The following is a 19,613-nucleotide window of genomic DNA, read 5'->3' as shown; positions in this document are numbered from 1 at the left end:
TTAGCAATCTGTCTCAGTCGTTAAATACCAGCTATAAAGATAAGTTTATGACCAAAAATAAATGGGTTTATATTTTGGAAATAATCCATCTTTTGGATGGCATTAACATAACCCACAATCCTCCCGATAATCTGCATGTGCGTGAGGGCACGTGACTTCCTTACGTTGAGGTCACTTACTTTGTCAACCATCCTTCGTAGATTTCTCTGCTTTTTACGCCGGCTTGGTTAGAAACGTTAACTTAGAAATTTCCATGTATTTGTGAGCATCATGCGAACTATTTCAGAGGGATGAGATGATGACATGATGGCAAAGAAAAATGTCCACACTAAGTGACCAGCCGGAAACCTGTGTTTGTGTGACAATCCCAGAATCTCATGTTTGACCATAACTTCATCTGTGGACGTGGAACCCTCAAGTAATTCCTCATGCGCTCACCCCCACTCCACCTCTGATTCAGAATTGTAAAACAAATCATGCTTTCTACAAATGATTATGTCCTTTTGAGACCCCAGTTCAGAAGGAAATAGCAATTGTCCCCAGCATATAGAGCTCAGTATGCCATTGTGAAGCTTAAAGAGTGGGTTTAAATTGACACTTTTTTCTGTCTCAAACAAGTACCCCTTCTGTGCCATTAGTGCGACTTCATTGGCCTAAGAACAGCTGAAGAAGATTTTCTTAGGAAATGTTGATAGGATCATTGGAAGTGAAGACAGCCAAGAATAAACGCCAGGGAGTGTCTTTCTGAAGAACTACATCTGTAGGGGAGGCTCATTTTCAAGGAAACCATCGGATATATGGACACCAGTATGAACAGCATCTAAGCAAGGCTAAATTCATACCGAGATGTGACAAATCACATAGATAGAACATCTTCCAAATACAACAGGGACTCTGATCTCATGGCCCATGGAGGTAATCCACGATAAATTCAATAAGCCCTTCACAAACTAGTAATTGTAAAAGATGAAGGCCATTTGATCTGATCCTATAACTTTGACCTGAGTTACAATTAATCTCTGTTCAACAGCATGAAGTTGCAGTGATCTCTTTGCCCTTCCAGCTGAGAGTTAAATATTTTCTAAATTGTACATCAGCGCAGTAGGAAATGAGTGACAGAACACCAAAGAAGGAAGCATTTCTATTGCAGGAATGAAAGAGTAGCACCACTCTTAGATTTGGGGAGGATAAAGAAGACCTCACACAAAGCTTATACTGAAAAGGACCCAATTGTGTTGTTCAGCTGCACACATATCTCTCCATACTGCTAAGAAGGAGTGAGGAGGTGAGATCAACAAGAAGCTACGCTTGCCTTCTAGACTGTGTTTCAGATACCTAGAACCCTGGAATTCCCAGGAGCTTCAGCCTGCTGCCAGGGTATCAACTGTACGTAGGTCCAAGGTGTAGACACAGGTACGTATTTGGTAGAGCGGCGTTGTTGAGGCACGTGGAAATATACCTACCTGCATGCCTTGCCAGTCCCTTCACAGGCTGCCTCAGAACCAGGAGTAGTAAAAGAAATAGGAGGGAACTCATTACCAGATTTTAGAATAGGCTCCTGGGCCAGCAAAAGCCACCAAAGAATCTGAAAATTCTAAATTTAAACTTGACTCCCAGGCCCCAAAGAAGTGGTGTGTGTCAAGATAGGTAAAGAGAAAGTGTTTTATTTAATCACGTTTAGCTTTGTTCATCATTTAAATATTGGGAGATATAGTTAAGGTCCTCTCCTTTTACTCTTGCTCTGTGTCCCCCACATGGCAGGATAGTTGCCTTCTTCTGGTTTGTTTGTCTTCAATCTGAGTTCTTTGGTAGTTGGTACAGGTAAAGGGGTCTTAAAACAAACTAAAGGTTTCAAGGGCTATAGTACTATAAAGACAGGACAGCTCGTCCTTTGAGAATGTATGTGAGTAATTGTATTGTCCAGTCCCGAGCCTCTAACTCAGAAAGTCTCCTGAGCGAAGAAAATCTACTGATGACAGGAAACTGAGCAACTCTGTATAATCTCACTGATGTTTTTAAATCTTATGTCTTAAAACTACAGAGCGATATTTCTGTTGGTATAGTCTTCACTGGTGCAGTGCCAGGTTTCATAAATGCTGGTTTGTTTCGCTGAATTTATTTTAGTTTATGTGGCTGAAAACGCCTTAAGGAACCTGGGGGATACATCGCTGACTTTGAACGTTATACCTAAACATTTCAAAATGCTCTTTCTGTTTATTTCAGGTCAGATGTTAACATATCTGTATTCTACAAGTGTCTTGAATCCTTCATCACTAGTGGTAATTATTCTTTATGTAATTCTTTGTGTAATTATGTAATACTTTGTGTAACGTATTCTTGATGTAATTATTCTTTTGAAATGAAGCGGTGGAATCAAGGGAAATGTTATGACAATATTGATTAATGTTTTTCTCCCCAAGCACTACATCTTGTCTTCTTGTTTGCCCTGTAGGGATAGATTTAACTGGGTAGCTCACTTTTCTGCGCATGGTTTTAGTTTCCAAGTGAAAGCATTAGTCCGCGTACTTGCCTATGTATCCATTAATATTTTCTTAACACAGACTCTCCATTTTTGCTGTTTTATTGCCTTACTGATGCACAATACACTCCAGACAGATATTGCTTATGTGATATATGACCTAATGTCTCTTGTGCAGCCCCTTAGAATAGTAGGCATTTATGCTGTAGTGTGAAGAATAGAACCAACAATAAAGCTGGAAATAGTCCCATCACTCAGCTGGGCATTGGACTGAACAGGTAATTTGGTTGTTCATAAAATAACAATCCGTGTACGTCCTACCTCTTCTGTCTCTCAGATTTAACGACAGAAGCATTGTAAGGGAGCACATGATTTTTCCTCACTTGAGATAATAATATTAATCATGACAATGATTAACCTCAGTTTAATCTTTGCTTCATGGAACAAAATGTGGATTTTGTACTTGATGTCTCATCAAAAGTGGGTTTGCTCTGTTCTGTGTTTCAAGATAAAGAGAAATTCTTATTTTATTCTTCTGTTTGCCCCAAAAGACAGTCAAGGTTTTCATAAAGTCTGTGCCAAAATGCAACTTTATCTGTGAAATGAATTGGAAAATCTCTCAGAAGTTTTATTAAAGATAATCACAGACATATTTAAGTATTCTTTTAAAGAATAAGTCATCTAAATTAACATTTTTCTCTGTTTTTTGGCATCTCACCTAAACATTCAGCTCTATTAGAAAACCATTTGCCTTATTAAATTCTTGCTAACATTTGTTGAAGAAATCATTTAATTTTATCTAAATCAGCAGAATCTATATCAGCTGATAGAAGTGTTTCCTTAAAAGGGGCAGACAGTAAATATTTTACGCTATCAGGCCATTTGTGGTCTCTGAAATAGCTACTTAACAACGTAATGTTAATGAAGCTGAAAAATAGCCATCAATAAATAAGTGAATAATTATGGCTGATTTCCAATGAAATGCTATGTATGGAAACAAGCAATTCGCAATGCAGACCTTATTTATCATATCTCTTACTCTGCACATTCTTAAAATTTAAAGGATAAATGCACCTGAGTGTCCTTGACAGTCTCATTCTCACAGATTTGATAAGATTTTAGAATAGCATCCCGAAAAGGCATGGAGCATACTAAACACTGACCAATTAAGAAATCCTTTGAAGAGCATTACTATTACATAATTAATTCCAGTGAATTGTACCTAACATAAATAGATAGTACTTAAGTGTAGAAGTGTTCCAGAAAGCAATCCATTTTTTTAAAATGTTAATTGTCACCAGTGTTATCCATCCTACAAGCTATGCGAAGACTTTAGTTTTTAGTCTGTGGGAAAAAAACAAGAATTGCACTGAGTGCGTTTATTAGTCAAATGCTACACCTTGACAGCAAGGAACAACACAGTGATGGCTGTGATTCATTTAGCAAAGGAAATCCATCCGCAAATGGGCAAACTTGGATGAAAAGAAGAAACTGTGTTTTCTTAAACCGTATCACTGTATCTACTTGAGAACATAATAAAAAACCATTAAAGATAGAGTGAAATTTCTAGTTGTGAGGGAGAGAGCCAGAGAGGGGGAAAGGAAGAGCAAAGGAGAAAGAAAATAAACAAAACAAAGTTTATTCTCCATTTATAAATTTATTTTCTGGGAGTATTTTTGGACAGGTGTATTGGGGATTAAAAACAATATAGATGAGTAGACCTTTATACTAAATCATCATATAAAGCTGTATTGCAAATGAAAATATATTTGGTGTAGTATACTGGCGATATGTGCAACTAAATGACATTTTAATACATCATATTATTGTCATTTTAATGTGACTCATGATGACAGAATATTACAAGACAATTCAAGGGTGAATCTAGTGTGAAGACAATATTTTATTTAAAAAAACACTACACAGTTCTGAAGTAAGGACAAACTGTCCAAAAATATTGAGAAAGTAACCGAACACATGTTATTCAACAGATTCTACTACAAGAATGCAATAGATTTCTGGCAGGTGAACTAAACTGGTTAGGTAGAACAAATATAAAAATGTTCCCTGTAAATTGTATGCCTTTGAAGTCACTGTCATTTTAAATGACTTGTGAGCGCCACAGTGGATATGTATATGTGTATACCTTGTAGGTTTCACCTATTTGATGATGAAACAAAGTGCTCTGCATGAAGAAATCTGTTCCATCCCTACCTGAACTCCAAGAGAGCATCAACATGAAGTTCCATCTCCTTCTTAGCTATCCGAAGATGAATGGGTTTCTTTACCTTCAAATATAAGCAACTTTCCTAAAAATATTCTGCTATGAGAAACAGTAGAAGATAAAGAACACTTCTTTGCTGTGAGTGTAGGGGAAGTTGTTCAGGTTAAAAAGAAGGGGCAACAAAAGAAATTTCAGACAACCAAAAGACAAAGCAAACTTAGGAATCTGAGTTACACTTGATTTAGCCAAAAGGCCTGGAGGTGATATGAATCTGAGTTAATTTTGCTGCCTCCTGTCTGGAGCAAAAAAAAAAAAAATCTACATATTTCTGAAAATGGGTGCTTATCACAGATATATATGACAATAGATTTGCTTTCACAATTTTTAAATTTTTCTCAGAATATTATGCATGCTGTAATTATAGTAATATCTTCCAGGTGTCATAGTGACAACCATCTTTAATCAGGAGAATATTTTAATCTGACGCATTGCATCATATCTGGATATTCCTTATAATACTGAGAACTGGATCTCAGTTTAAGTGAAAGTAGAAAAAACAAAAAAATCTGTCATTTACATATGTTAAAAATTCGGCAATCATTTCCCATTCATTGAAGGATTTTAATAAATCCTCTAAACAAATTAAACTTCATCTAAGTAATATACTGATATATTATATATCACTCAGCATAATTAATTCAGACTTGCTAGGTCAATAGAAAAGTTTGGGGAACTATTACCTCCACAGAGCTCTGGAAATAATGTTGTATTTTAAGTTTCTTCATCAAAGTAAAAAGTGAGATGTGCTAACAGAGAGTATGAAGTTTGATTTCCCCCCTTACTTGTACAAGGCATGACTGAAATATAAGGTGAATGTTCAGACTTTTAGAAATTATTACGGTAAAACACAGATCGCCATTAGTTCCCCCTCAAAATACTGCCCCTTACTTCAAATACACCAACCCCATCCTTCTCGACTCTTTCCTAAGCAGTTCTGGATGTGCTGTTCTGTGAGTGTCTTCAGAACCTGTGTTGGAAATATGGTGAGCGTTGCTGACAAGTGCCATCCAAGGGAAAGCCAAGCTCTTGAAAAATATGGTTTATCCACTTCCTCTTGATTTGCGGAATCTCTTGCCCTGCAACCCTGTAACTTCCCTGGCTCTTTTCCAAAGTCGGAATGACCTTGACAGGTACTCAGGACACTGAAGCAGCCACGACAGTGCAACTGACGACCCTCACGAAAGAGGACTTCCAGAGCTGCTCCAGAAAGCGGCCAGAACAATGGGATGAATGTGTTCAAAGACAGGTGAACTCCTTTGGGGGATTAATGAAGTAACTCTTACTGTGATTTTTTTTGTTGTTGTTGTTCTAACTTAAACACTCACTGTACTTGTCAATCACACCTCGTGCTCTGAAGTCGGCCCCAGTTGGCTTGTTCCTTTCCTGGGCTGAATTTTAAAGGTTAACATTGTAGGACTGGGGAATTACAGACACCACCAGGAAGGGTGGAAAAAACTGGGTGGTATTGGAATGGAGTACACACAAGTAAAAGAAAGTGCCACAACGGGAAGAAAATAAATAACTTTCCTATGTGCATTTCTATTTTAAAATGATGCTACAGTGCACTACATGATGAAAGATCTTCGGGTCATACAGAGTAAGTCATAATGGAAATTCTTTTTATTGACTTGCAAGGAAAATGGCCTGGGGCCACTAGGGAAGAGGGTTAGTCCCGTCCTATCAGGACCGCATCACTTTCAATCTGTCTAAAATACCAGATGCAGAGATAATTTTAATTGTCATACATCGTGTCAGAAAAAAATATATTCTAAAATTAGCACAAATCTACTTCTGGGAATAAGAATATACACAATGTATTAAATAATGAAATGCACAATCCATGTTACACTAAGAAGGGCTTCTATGATATTCCTTTGAAGCAGCTTGTTGCTGAGGATACTGAGAACGGGTCCACATAAAATGAACAGTATGCAAAACTATCCTATATAATGGAAGCGAATTCAAAATATTTTAGGAAGAGTGATACGATTTTCAGAAATTTGAATTTGCAGTTGGCTGTGTTTCAGAAGTTCAACTATTTAACCAAGTCTTGATCATGATAGTTCATTGGTGCAAGCTCCGAGAGCTTATTTTGATAGAATTCTGTTCTAACAAATGTCAGGAGCCATATAGGCAATGAATAAATCATACCTTTGGGAAACTTTTTCTCCAACGAAAGAAACACAAAATCTATTATTTAATGTACAAACACAGAGTCACATCCGATACATACTAGGACATAGGAAAATCAAGAGAATTCAAACACAGATCCCTGAAAAGAAATGTTTTGTCCATGTCGAGGAGCTGCAGAGTCCTTAGAAAACTTGGCCTTAACCGACACTCACTGCAGTCACTATGCATTCATGAAATGCAGCAGTGAATTAACCCATCTTGATAACAGACTGAGAGTGTCATGCACTGGGTCCTGAGGTCAATTTAAAATAGAGGTTTCATTCACTACAGTTGCAGCGTTGCACGGGTACTGGGTCCCCCTTACTTCCAATGAATAATGGGAAGCAACAGCAAAGTTAAGCAGCACCTTTTCACTGTGACGATGACCAGAAAGACTTTGAAAGGGGAAATTCTGTAGACAAGCACAAGTTTTGTATATTGGATTTGCCACTGTGATGGAGTCTTCTGATGTCTACTGGCTTTTAAGCTGTGCTTTTGGTAACATGAGTAGGAAGCAAGTTTTGGACTGTGTGTGCATGCACGTGTGTGTGTGGTAGGCAGGTCAACATAATTTTGGTAGCATTGGAAGAAAACTTCCAAAATTGCAAAGCCAGAAATAGTGACTTGTTTCTTTGGATTGATCCTAAGATATGAAATCAAAATCAATAAACTCTGACACAATTCACCAGTTTCTTGAATCCTACTACAGTCTTAGTATTGCAACCGTTTTCACCATTTGCTGCAAAGTTGACTAAATATTTATCCAGATGATACAATGGCTAATTCAGCAACAGATGATTCCTAACCATTCCATTTAGGGACATACCTGAAACTCAGTCTTCACAGTGAACTGCACCCTACAGTGCTTGTATGGATCTTATTTACAGTTAACATCCTACATTTGAACTTATTATCTGCAGAATATGGGGGAATATTCATATCACAAGTTCCCTATTTGTAACGTGTGGGTAATAAAAGTATTTAGTTCAGCTAAGTGTGGTGGCACACACCTGTAATCCCAGCCCTCAGGAGGCTGAGGCAGGAGGATCTCTGTGAGTTCACCACCAGCCTGGGTTACATAGTGAGTTCCAGGTCAGTCTCAACTACATAGTGAAAACCTGTCTCAAAAAAATCAATCAATAAATAAATAAACAAATGTAGGTAGTTCATAAGGCTATTATAAGAATTAAATGTGATGATGCGATAATATCCTTGGCAATTCCCAACATTATAAGAATTAAATGTGATGATGCGATAATATCCTTGGCAATTCCCAACATGTGTTAGCCATTATCTTTTGTTTTCTATGACAGCATTATAATCACTACTATCATCATCACCATTTGATACAATCTATTTCATTTATGTTTCCTGTAGACGGCAGCTAAATTTATTTATATGGAAACAGTGGTCCTTAGATTGCTTCTCATTAATTACAATTAAGTCCTTCATGGTCCAAGCAAACAAACAAATGAATAAATGAACCAAGCCAATCCTTCACATGATGGATGTCAGTTATTAACAGGTCTCCAACACAACTCTCTCTCTCTCTCTCTGCCCTCCTTCTAAGTGACTGCCCAATCTTAAATATTGAGAGATGTAGGAAAAAGGGACACAGACTGTGAAAGCTTCAGGGGGAAGATTAAGAAAAGGCGAGAAAGAGAAGAGAAAGGAACGATCTATCTTCTTGGTCTGCATTCCTCAAATAATCTTCAGATATTATAACCCTTTCACTATTCTCTTCAGTCTTCCCTAATATTTTGGATTTTCTACGTCTTTCAAAGAAAGAATTATTCAGGTGTTCTAAAGTAGTAGTGGTGGGTGACAGAGACTAAAGGAATAATCCCTTGTAAATGCTGTCCTTGTTATTCCATCTCTAGAAGTTGTTTCTTTTCCATCTATTCTCTCTGGGTCTAGTCTTTTTGTTTTGAGCTTAAATTATTAAATTTCTTTTCCGTGAAAGTTTAACAAGAAATTATTTTTTATTTGTGTTTATTCAGGTGGATTTTTTTTTATTTTAATACCAACTATAGGAGCTCTCCAGAGGGAGATGTCTCAAAATCCATATACAGATAAGTAGGTAACATGAATGAATTTTGTGGACATCAGATCTGACTAATAGATTTATACGTGTACTTAAAGAGGAATAGCAAGGGTATCTTTGCAATTCATTGTGTCAATTCAGTGATTAAGAACATTCTAAGAATGCTTTGGAGAATTTTTAAAGGAACTATAATTTCTGTTACATAAGACCTTTTGTGTGTGTGTGTGTGTGTGTGTGTGTGTGTGTGTGTGTGTGGGTGGTTTTTTTGTGTGTGTGTGTGTGTGTGTGTGTGTGTGTGTGTGTGTGTGGTACTGGGGATCGAACTTGGGACCTTGCAGCTGTGAGGCAGGCAGAGGAAGTGCTGAGCTAAATCCCCAACCAATTTCTGTTACATAAGGAGATAACTTTTTTGTTTCATGCCAAAGGTTGGTTTCCTTCATGTAATAGAATATAGATAATTTTAGAGATAGGAAATTATGCAGCATTAAATTATGAGATTCCCATTTACAATGGAAAATGTATGGCATAACAGTTATTAAAGAGGTTTTACACTTAATAATTATTGTTCAGTGAAAACTCTAAAATGGTGTTTGCCCAAAATATAAATTTATTTAAATTATTATTGATAATCATATAGCTATATAGAGAGATAGAGTAGAAATTAGAAGAATGCATCAAGCTTAATTAATGTTTATATTCGATGCCATATTTTCCCAGCCATGTTTGAATAGTATGTAACAGGACTTTTGTAAACATAAGCAGAAAAACTGAGCTAAAACACGCAGTACGTAGGGCCGTGCATTTGGCTCAGTAGTTCTACTGCCTGCTTTGCAAGCACAAGGTCCCAGGTTTGATCCCCAGTACCAAATAAAATGAAATAAAACATGGAGTACATGACTAGCTTGGATTTGTAAAGTTGTGATTTTTTACATCATTAAACTTAGATGAATCAAAGGAAAAAATGCCTAAATTCTGTACCATATTGTTACTTATTAGCCCAAACCTCTGAAACCATTAATCTATGGACTCCCTCAGTGGGATACTGCCATTCCATAAGAAAAGCAATATCTCCAAAAAGAACGTGGCTGTGTACAGCTTACATATTTTGGAACCTGTTTAACCACTTCTCAGTCGATTTGCACAGGGAGGAAAAAGTCACCCCCAAGCTATGGACTTTCAACTCTTGAGCTCTGGCCCAGCAGATATCCTGGGCAACCAAGAGATATAAGGATACCTGGTCGCCAAGCAACCCGGTTTCCATTTAGCACGTAGCTTCATAAAGCTTAATGAGCACGGGCTATCTCCTCCACTGTGGGAGAAGCCAGTTTCACTGGGAACAATGTGTTCTGGTTCTCGTACTATGCCAAGAGAGAGACAGTCATAAAGCTGCATGACTCTGATGCCTGCATCAAGTACTGTGGTTCAAAGGAGACCTCTGGCTGCTATCCTCTGTGACAGCTTAATGAATAATCAGAAAGCTGATACTACACCGATTACTTTGAAATTATTTCGTTTTTCTGAAATGCTACTGATGAACATGCTCTGTCATTCATTTGAAGGACAAAATATTGTGCTGAAGGCCTCACAAACTGTACCATCCAGGTTCAAATCCTGACCTTTGAGCACCTTTGTGCAAGTTACTAAAGCTCTCTGCACCTAGGTCATCTTCCCCATTATGCAGGAAGAGTGATAGAGCTTATTTCGTGATTTGCTAAGAAAATTAAATTATTTAATATTTGTAAAGCACTTAAAACAGTGCCTGGCTACTCAGGAAATTGAGGCACTAGGACGGCAAGTTCAAGGCCAGCCTGGGTAACTCAGAAAGACCCTGTTTCAAACAAACAAACCAAAAAAATTGGTGATGCAGCTCAGTGGTCCATGGTAGTAGCATCCTGCCCTGGAACAAAACAAAACACAGCGCAGAACATAAATACTGTTTCTTTGTTCATTTGAAAACAACAACAAAAAAATTATCTGTCTTCACTGTTTCAGAATGCTTTGGACCCTAAAAACTAGATCCATTTCCCAGTCTAAAAACACAGCCACCAGCCCACATGCAGAAGCAGACAGCTAGTAAGTAATGCAGCCCTACAAGATGGAAAACTTTTACCATTATGGTGTGATTTTTGTGACTTTTTCATGACTTGACGGCACAGTGCCGGTGTGCAGACCAGACAGGCAACAACAGAATGCTGTGTAGGGCAGGCTGCAGGCAGAGTGAACCCCTCCCCTCACCCCGACCGACAGAAATCCAAATGTATCCATGTTTATGCCTCTTGGCAACTAAAACGCAGTGACAATCAGCAGAACCGCATTTCAACCACCTACACGTGTGCGCCTGTGAAGTCAGGTCTTTATTGTCATTAAGCACACATAATTTCTCGTTCTTATCCTCAGGCTTGTATCATTTCATAAATTTAATAAATTAGAGTATAAGCAATAAAGGAAACATTGGCACTTACATACATTATCTAGATTACGTTTTTCTGTGTGACTTAAAATGATCCCTCAGTACTCAGTGGGCCCAGGCAAACCAAAAGATTGGAGAGCGTGACCTGCGGTATACAGGTTGTTGAGGAACACTGTCATCAAATAAGAACGCAGTTTGCTCAGTGGCTTTGGCTCTTTGCAAAATGTGTCCTGCATTTCTACCTCCCTCTTTGGTCTTGCTTATTACATTGCATTGCCTCTTCACTCCTGGTTGCACATGAGATATTAATTTTATTACTCTGTGCTTCTGTTGTTGGCTGAATACCAGCTCATACCTCTGACAAATAATCTGGCATTCTGATTACGAAATTAAGGGTTTCTAACAGAGAACAAATGTTAATTGCACTTCACCGATGACATCCTAGTCTTTGTTTTTTTCTTTATAATGTTAATGTGTTAATCATTTTAAGATCTACAAGCCTAGGCAAGGGCAATGTTGAACACAGAATTATTTATAATCTCATCACCCTGAGATTAGCACTGTAAACATTTTGGTATATTTTAGAAGAACTTCATACAAACACACACTTCTGCCCGCGATATGCTACACTTAATATTTTAACTTTAGCACTGACTTAGATCCAAGCACTCTTTTTGCTTACATGGAGAATGGTAAAGACTCATGACTTGTGTGTATTAACCAAACTATAGAGTCTAAGGCTGGTGAAATCACACCCTGAAAAAGCTGGTTTTAAAGAGCCATGCATGTGGACTGGGGTAGGTATCTTACTGCAGCTCTGCCCTGAGTCTCATTGAAGTCTCAGCCTGAGTTTGAAAAGTAAAAGAGACCAAGACTATTGCACTAGATAGGCTGCTGGTGCTGAAGCTATTGATTAAGAAGTGTCTTGAAAGATGATGTACTAGAGTTTATTGTACCATCTACGAAAGATACAGCTTTTTTTTTATTGCTTTTGATGTCGTAAAAGATAACCTACACATGTAGATATACCTAAGATCTTCTTATATTATCCACTGTAAACACTTAAAACTTTTGGGAATCTTAGTCATGAGAGTTTGAGGTCTCCAGAGGAGACAGAAAAGAAAACTCAAGCTGAATCTTTTGTCCAAATGCTACGGGAGTTAGAATGCACAAGTTGTATGCCTGAAGAGAACAGAATCTTACAGGAGATAAGAAGGGACAGAGTGCTATCACTAAGGGCACTAATGTTCGGATCATTATCATGCACAAGACGCCCATATGGTTTGGGCTAAGTGAAAAGTTTAAAGGTGATTGATTACCCTACTTTAAATTAAAAATGTTTTATTCCAGGAAAAAAATGGCACTTTCTCCTCTTTAATGTTAGTTTCTTTATGGTTAATTAATTTTGAATTCCAATAAATAAAACTTATTCTTGGAGTTCAAAGAGGATCTGTGTGATATTAAGTTAAACATTGGTAAACATAACTACTTTCATTAAGTTATAACTTATCAGGTTTCTAACATGATATGCATTGCCTCAGGGAAAGAATTAATACTATACTATACATTGGATTATATAGATATTTCCTCCATTTAAAGTATCAGAAAGAAGTTAAATGAGCAAATTGTTGAACCCAGAGCACAAGCTATATTCTTAGAGATAGAAGAGGCCATGGAGATCTTCCAAGAGACTCTTTATGTGAGTGTACCAAGGTTCTTCGATAGTTTTTTTCCTTCTAAACATGTCTTCATCCAGTTAAATTTCAAAAATCAGCTCTTCAGCTTATAAATCAAATAAGAATATGTAGGAAACTTTAATTTACAGACCTTTAAATCTGTGCAGCTTGATTAGATATTTTGCAATAAGAGTTTTATTTGTTTCAGGAACTTTTAAATCCCTTTTTCTGGTAAGAATAGAGCTTTCCTTTCTTGCCACATTTTAGAACTTCCAGCGCACAATAAAACCAGGAAGTGAAAATGAATATGAAAGCTGCGTAGAATAGAAAGAGAAAAATAAACAGAGCAGAATTTCTGATCATTGACATCACTTATTCAACTTACAGGTAAGACATTACAAAAGTTCTGACTTTATGGGATTCTCATGAGCTCAACGTGAGTATTAAAACACAGTGATATATCCAAGGAAGAATTTAACAGTGGTGAAAGCAAACTCAGATTGAAAGACAATTCCTCCTTTAAGAAATGCAGCCTTCTATCAAGTGGATGCTAACAAAACGCATGAAAGAATTTTTATTTTTGTCACACACAACTAAAGTAATAGGTAAATTCATTCATGGTAAAGTGTGCATGACCTAAGTACATTTTTGGTGGGGGGCCTGCCATAGAATTGGGAACACGCTAGCTCTACAGTTTTTACAATACAATTTGAACAACAAGCAAGAGTTTGGCTCACTTTACTCTTTCTTCTCCCTTCCCCACAATTTGTCACTTTCCCGGTGAAAAATTTCTCATAAGACTTCATTCTCTTCTGTTTTGATGATGCAAATTTTGACTGAGGAGTTTTAGGCAATGGCTCTGCCAATGCTGGAGAGAATTCACAGATGATAACCCAAACCTCCCTTCCCAGGAACCCAAGAAAGTTATTTTCAGAAGGCCTAAAAGCACTTCACCTTAGCAACATAACTCTGGTAAGCAACACACCCCTCCAATGGAGTTTTCACTATTGTGAAATCTTCTATTTTTTTTAGGATATAATTTCCTCCAGCTCTGCATGAAGTTAGGAAAGACAAAGTGCAGCCAAAAATAAGAGTTTTTGTTTCTATAGCATATATTTGTACAGTGTATATAAATAAGAAGATGTTCTGTCCCAGTATAGGGCAAAGAAGTATATGTATCTTTTTATGAGTTAGATTTCCAAAAGTACTACCAAATGAAAGAATGTGGGGGTGGAACCCAGTATAAATGCAAAGCTAGAACAAAAAAGAACCACCTACAGAAATCTTTCCTTAAAAAGCACCCATTCCTAAAAAAGATGCAACTCATATAGGCTCACACACAGATATACTACCTACCCACTGTGACCGACAGTGGCTTCTTCCAGAGAGAATCTTTAGCCCATGAGGTTTAAAAACAAAAGCATGTTTACATGAGTTTTAGATAACATTTGCAATACTAAGTATTTAATGTAAGTTGAGATGGATGGAGCATAAGATTCTGCTCCCAAGGTTTATAGTTTTGGAGGAAGAGTTTTAGAATCAACACTCAGAGCAAGACAAGATAATTTCTAAGTAGCTCAAGGGTTAAATTCATCAATCATCTTTTGGGTTTTTTATGTTCATGTTATGAGATAGATGCTATTTTTCTTTTTTTGGTACCGGGGAATGAACTCAGGTCCTTGCACTTGCAAGGCAGCCCACTGAACTGCTGAGCTAAGTCCCTGGCCCAGATGCTATTTTTCTTATGCACATACATTGAATTTATATATCACACAGACAAGTATATTTGTATATACACATGTATACATATAATCATATTTTAAAATGCATGGAGGTTATGCAAGCTGAATGGGCTACTTTTTCCACTTGCAGGTTCCCTAACACCATGGTAGAAATACCTTCCAGTCTGGAAAGTATCCCAAGCTCCCTGCTCGGCAGTGATGCCTTAGGTGGAAATTACTTCCGGAATGGGCAGGAACTGAAGTTACTGACTCTCCCATGGCTGACTGCAGGACTTCTTTGTGCCCGGGGGTCATTCTGCAGGGAGCTCCTTCCACCCCAATGGGCAGGTGTTGCAGGAAACCATCCTCCAACCTTCCCAACTTCCAGTGTTTGTCTGGACCAGGCGCTGTAGCAGGTCTACACCCTGAATCACTGACATTGATAATGTGGTAATGTGAGAGAAAAGAACATCAACTTTGGACATTGTTTAAATCATAGAAAGCAAAGATACACTATATTGCCAACCAATGAAGAGATGACCCTTCATTTTAGGTGTTATTTTTATTATTTAAATTTAATGAGTAATTCGAAGCATTTCAGGCATGTTAGATTTTACATTCTCCCGCTGCATAACTTTCAAATCAATGTGAATTTTTTAAATGCTCCCACAGTATTATGTGAAAATATTAGTAGACAGAAGCAGTAATAAATCAATAGACAAAGAAATATTAATCAATTATTAGACAAAGAAAATATTAATAAGTTAAGGTTCTGATCAAAACAGGAAAAAGTAGGCCTCAGAATGTACCAAGCATTGTATTAGATATTTTATATCAGCTGTTCCTATGTATATATTTTGATATCAACCTTGCATGCCAGATATTGTTATAACCATTTTCTGTATGAGAAAATTAAGCTAAAGAAAACTGAGAAAACTTTATAAGGCACTAATAAAATATGCGTCACTTTTAGAAGGCCTGGGTTTAAAAGTTAACATACTTCTAACTTGGCATTACCAATAATAACACTTATTCTGACGCTAATTACAAAGGAAGTGCATATTCTTGCATCCCATGGAGGTGACATCCAGAGATAGCCCCCTGTTTTAAACGACATTTACTTCAGTTAGTTTTAAGAATTGCTTAAAGAAGTGTGAAAGATCAATTATATCTGTTGATTATTCTAGGGCATCTCAGGGGACTTAGACTACTCTGCTCTATGTCCTGTGGCTTAAAGATAGAATGCCATGTCCTGCTCTGGCCCAGCGGTAAGTACAGAATATCATGCGAATCACACGTTTGGTAGAAGAAAATAAGAGAGAAGCGAAGAATGCATCTATGTGCGGTGAGAGTGTAAACGGGGAATAGCAGGAGTACCTGCCGGCCCCCAGCTCTCCTTTCCTGCTCTTCATCCCTTTCCCTCCTCCTTTCCTTTCTTTCTTTGAATCATCCAAGATGTCCCCCTTCATCCACGGGAGACATATAGCAAGACCCCCTACAGGATGCCTGAAACCATAAATCATTCTGAAATCTGTGTATAATATGCTTTTTGCATATGCACATAACTACAATGAAGTTTAAGTTATAATGTAACCACCAAGAAATTGACAATGAACAACCAAAGAGCATAAGTCTAACAATATACTTGTAACCGAAGTTACTTCAAGCTTAATGAATTGTTTACTTCTGGAATTTTCCATGTGATGTTTGCAGTCTGCAGTTGACCATGAGTAACTGAAACAGAAGACAGAACTGCAAGGGGACTCCCTGCTCCGTGAATGCTGGGCTTTATGCCATTGGCAACACATCCTCACTCCCAGAGGCTTCTGACTCAGACCCTGGCCTACCTTCCTTCTTGACTTGTCTCTAGACTGAGAGAAGCTCCTTCGGTTTTCTGCTCTTCTCCATCTGGTCTGACTACCCCAAGATCTCTGTTCCATACCCGCTGCTGTTTTTCTTCTTGTTTGAGAACCACGGCTGTAGAGAGTGCATTTTTACTTTCCTTCTCACTTTCCCAGCCTGCCTCAAGACTTTTCTCTCAGCTGGGATGCTGAATCTTGCAAAGTAATTATACATGTATACGTGTTTATGCTCCCTCTCCCTGACTTTTTTTTTTTTTGGTACCGGGGATTGAACTCAGGATCTTGCGCTTGTGAGGCAGGAGGCAGAACCACTGAGCTAAGTCCCCAGACCTCTCCCTGCCTTCTTGATACCTGTGGTTGGAACTGAGACTGCTAACACTGAGTGAACCTTGGTGTTATGGTTTAGCTTTAGATGCCTCCAAGCCTCTTGTGCCCATAGGTGAGGCTTGGGGAAGGTGACTGGATTAGGAGGGCTTGGAAGGTGGGGTCACGGGGACTTGGCCTAGATGTTTTTACCTCTCTCCAGCCCCTCCCTTGACTGTCTCTCTGCTTCTTGTCCAACATTACCATGAGCATCTCTGTCCTGCATTGGAGCCAGACAACATACACTGAAATTCTACAAACTACGAGCTGACATAACCATTCCTCCTTTAACTTACCGATGTCAGCTTTGGGTCCCAGTAATGAAGAAAGTGACTAAGACACTTAGCTGGTTCATGCATTATGGTTTTCTAAGAAAAAGGTCAATGCCTGAAAGTTTGAATCTGTAGGTTTTTAGTGGGGGTTGGGGCCATACTTTGTAAGATCCACAGATATTGTTTCTATTAATGCCTTCCTCGGAGGGATAGAAGCTTCTCCGTGCTTGGCAGATGCTTGTCACTTTCACTTTGCAACTGTGACCGTGTCCTCCTTCAAAATTGTGCAACATAATCCTTCCTTCCTGTTTATACTGTTATTTGGGCATCCTGTGGAGAGCTGCCAGACCAAAGGGCTTTCATGCTGCCACCGGTGCAAGAAGTCACGAATCCCGAATCCAAAAGACACAAAGTCATTTGTTGTGATTAAATGTCACCCACAGTAACCATGCTGCTGTGTGCTTACACGCAGTGAAGTAAACTTCATGGTGTGAATATCACTTTAGTGATGAAGCTGTGCTATGCTGCTTCACATTGTGAGGATTTTAAGGCTATTTAAGGACATTAAGGTTAAGCAAATATATGTGTATCCTTAATTCAATAAACTCAGATTAAGCAATATAGAGAAATAAGATATATTTCTTAATATACATTTCTTTCTTTTTGGGGGGGTACCAAGGATCGAACTCAGGTTCTTGCACTTGCAAGACAGGTGGCAGAACCACTGAGCTAAATCCCTGGCCCTCTTAATGAATATTTCTTTAAGATATATTTCTTAAAGGTTATTAACATTCCAGTGATCCACCTGGAAATATTTTTTGGGGTATTGGGGTATTGAACTCAGGATGTCTACACTAAACTACATCCCCAGTCTTTGTTTACTGTTTTGCTTTTAAGACAAGGTCATAGCAAGTCACTAAGTTGCCCAGGCTGGACTAGAACTTGAGAACTTCCTGTGTCAGCCTCCCAGAGTGCAGGAATTACAGGTGTATTTCCTCATGCATGTCTTAAATTGGCAGTTTTTTTAACCTTATAAACATTTATTAAAAAACAGATATGCTCTATACTGGAAGTACAAAGCATGTGGCATTTGTTTTCAGCCAGTGTTTGAAGGTTCTTTTGCCTATATACCTTGATATTTTCTTTGAATCTCAAAATTGACTCTTGAAGAGTGTTTCCTACATTTACTTGCCCCTTTGGATTATGACAAATGGCTCACAGCATTAAAATTCATAATGTACATTAGCACCATTAATTTGGGGCCAGATACAGAAAAGGAAAGTTAGTAGTATACAACTTCGGTGACCCAGGCATTTTTCAAAGAAACTAGACATCGTTCAATAAAAACATGACCTGTGCTTTACACCACAGTGCAAAAGAAAATAAACATAGATCAATATAAGCCCATATAAATTTCAAATAAGAGAATATCATTTTCCCTAATTAACATCGTCACAGAAATTGTGATTCCAATTAATTAAAGTCAAAAGCCCTTGGTTAACATGCTTGCTTGACCATTAGCTAACAATTTAAATTTGAACAAATTTCTTGATATATTTGCAAATCAGTTTCTTAATGTAAAAATGATAATGGTGATACGTATTTCAAAGACTTTCTTCAGGATTAAATGAGATTGTATTGTACGTGAAATGCTCATAAAAATGTGTGACACATAGCAAAAGTGTTTTTATTTTATTATTTTGCTATCATGTTATTTAACTACATATCAAAAAGAATAAAATTCTAATTGCAAACAAGTAGTTGTTATAAAAATGAGTTGCTATTTTCATAAAAATGGCCAAGTGGTTCACATCTCATTGATCCTACTCCTTAAGAAAGAGACAAAGATCAGGACAGCTTAAAATTCAGCATCAGTATTGACCATACTTTTCCAACATCTTGGTGGCCTTTTGCAAAACCTATGTTTTTATTAAAGATTTCACAAGTTTCAAAGTTTCTCCAAAATTATAGTGAACAATTTAAGCTTTCCTGTAATTCTTTTAAAGGAAGACCTAAAGTTAACAAGATTGCCAAATACCAGATTGGTGGCATTGGAAATTCATTTTCCTTGCCATTAAAAATATTTAGATTCAACAAAACTCATTATCTGGAGAATATAAATGGAGGCTACTTAGGATATCTTTATTCTGAAATACAGTGCTCTGTATTACACCAGGCAGTTTAGATTTATTTGGAATAACAAATAAGGACACAAACCTTAATTACAGGATCTGAAATAACAGCCCACATTCTTCATTTGCTTTTGGATTCATGTAAGTTGTTTAAAAACTACTTTAAAATTCTTAGGGTAAATTGATTTTTATTTTTGA

At 37.6% G+C, this 19,613-nt stretch overlaps 1 long non-coding RNA gene across 3 annotated transcripts; it reads left to right on the top strand.

Annotated features, from left to right (window-relative positions):
* Positions 1-1,152: 1,152 nt before the first annotated feature.
* Positions 1,153-13,509, top strand: LOC104873749. Of its 3 annotated transcripts, XR_783562.2 has the most exons (6): positions 1,153-1,413; positions 2,224-2,279; positions 2,658-2,757; positions 4,633-4,841; positions 5,696-6,009; positions 13,333-13,509. It is a non-coding gene; the product is annotated as an uncharacterized LOC104873749 (long non-coding RNA). The 3 variants fall into 3 exon arrangements; XR_783563.2 differs by lacking the exon at positions 2,658-2,757; XR_002025934.1 differs by lacking the exons at positions 2,658-2,757; positions 13,333-13,509 and adding an exon at positions 10,972-11,365.
* The last annotated feature ends 6,104 nt before the right edge of the window (positions 13,510-19,613 follow it).

The sequence above is a fragment of the Fukomys damarensis genome, unplaced genomic scaffold (genome assembly GCF_012274545.1).
Source record: "Fukomys damarensis isolate Sample0158 unplaced genomic scaffold, DMR_v1.0_HiC HiC_scaffold_23, whole genome shotgun sequence".
In the NCBI taxonomy this organism is placed as follows: domain Eukaryota; kingdom Metazoa; phylum Chordata; class Mammalia; order Rodentia; family Bathyergidae; genus Fukomys; species Fukomys damarensis.
This window is presented reverse-complemented; position numbering and strand designations above follow the sequence as displayed.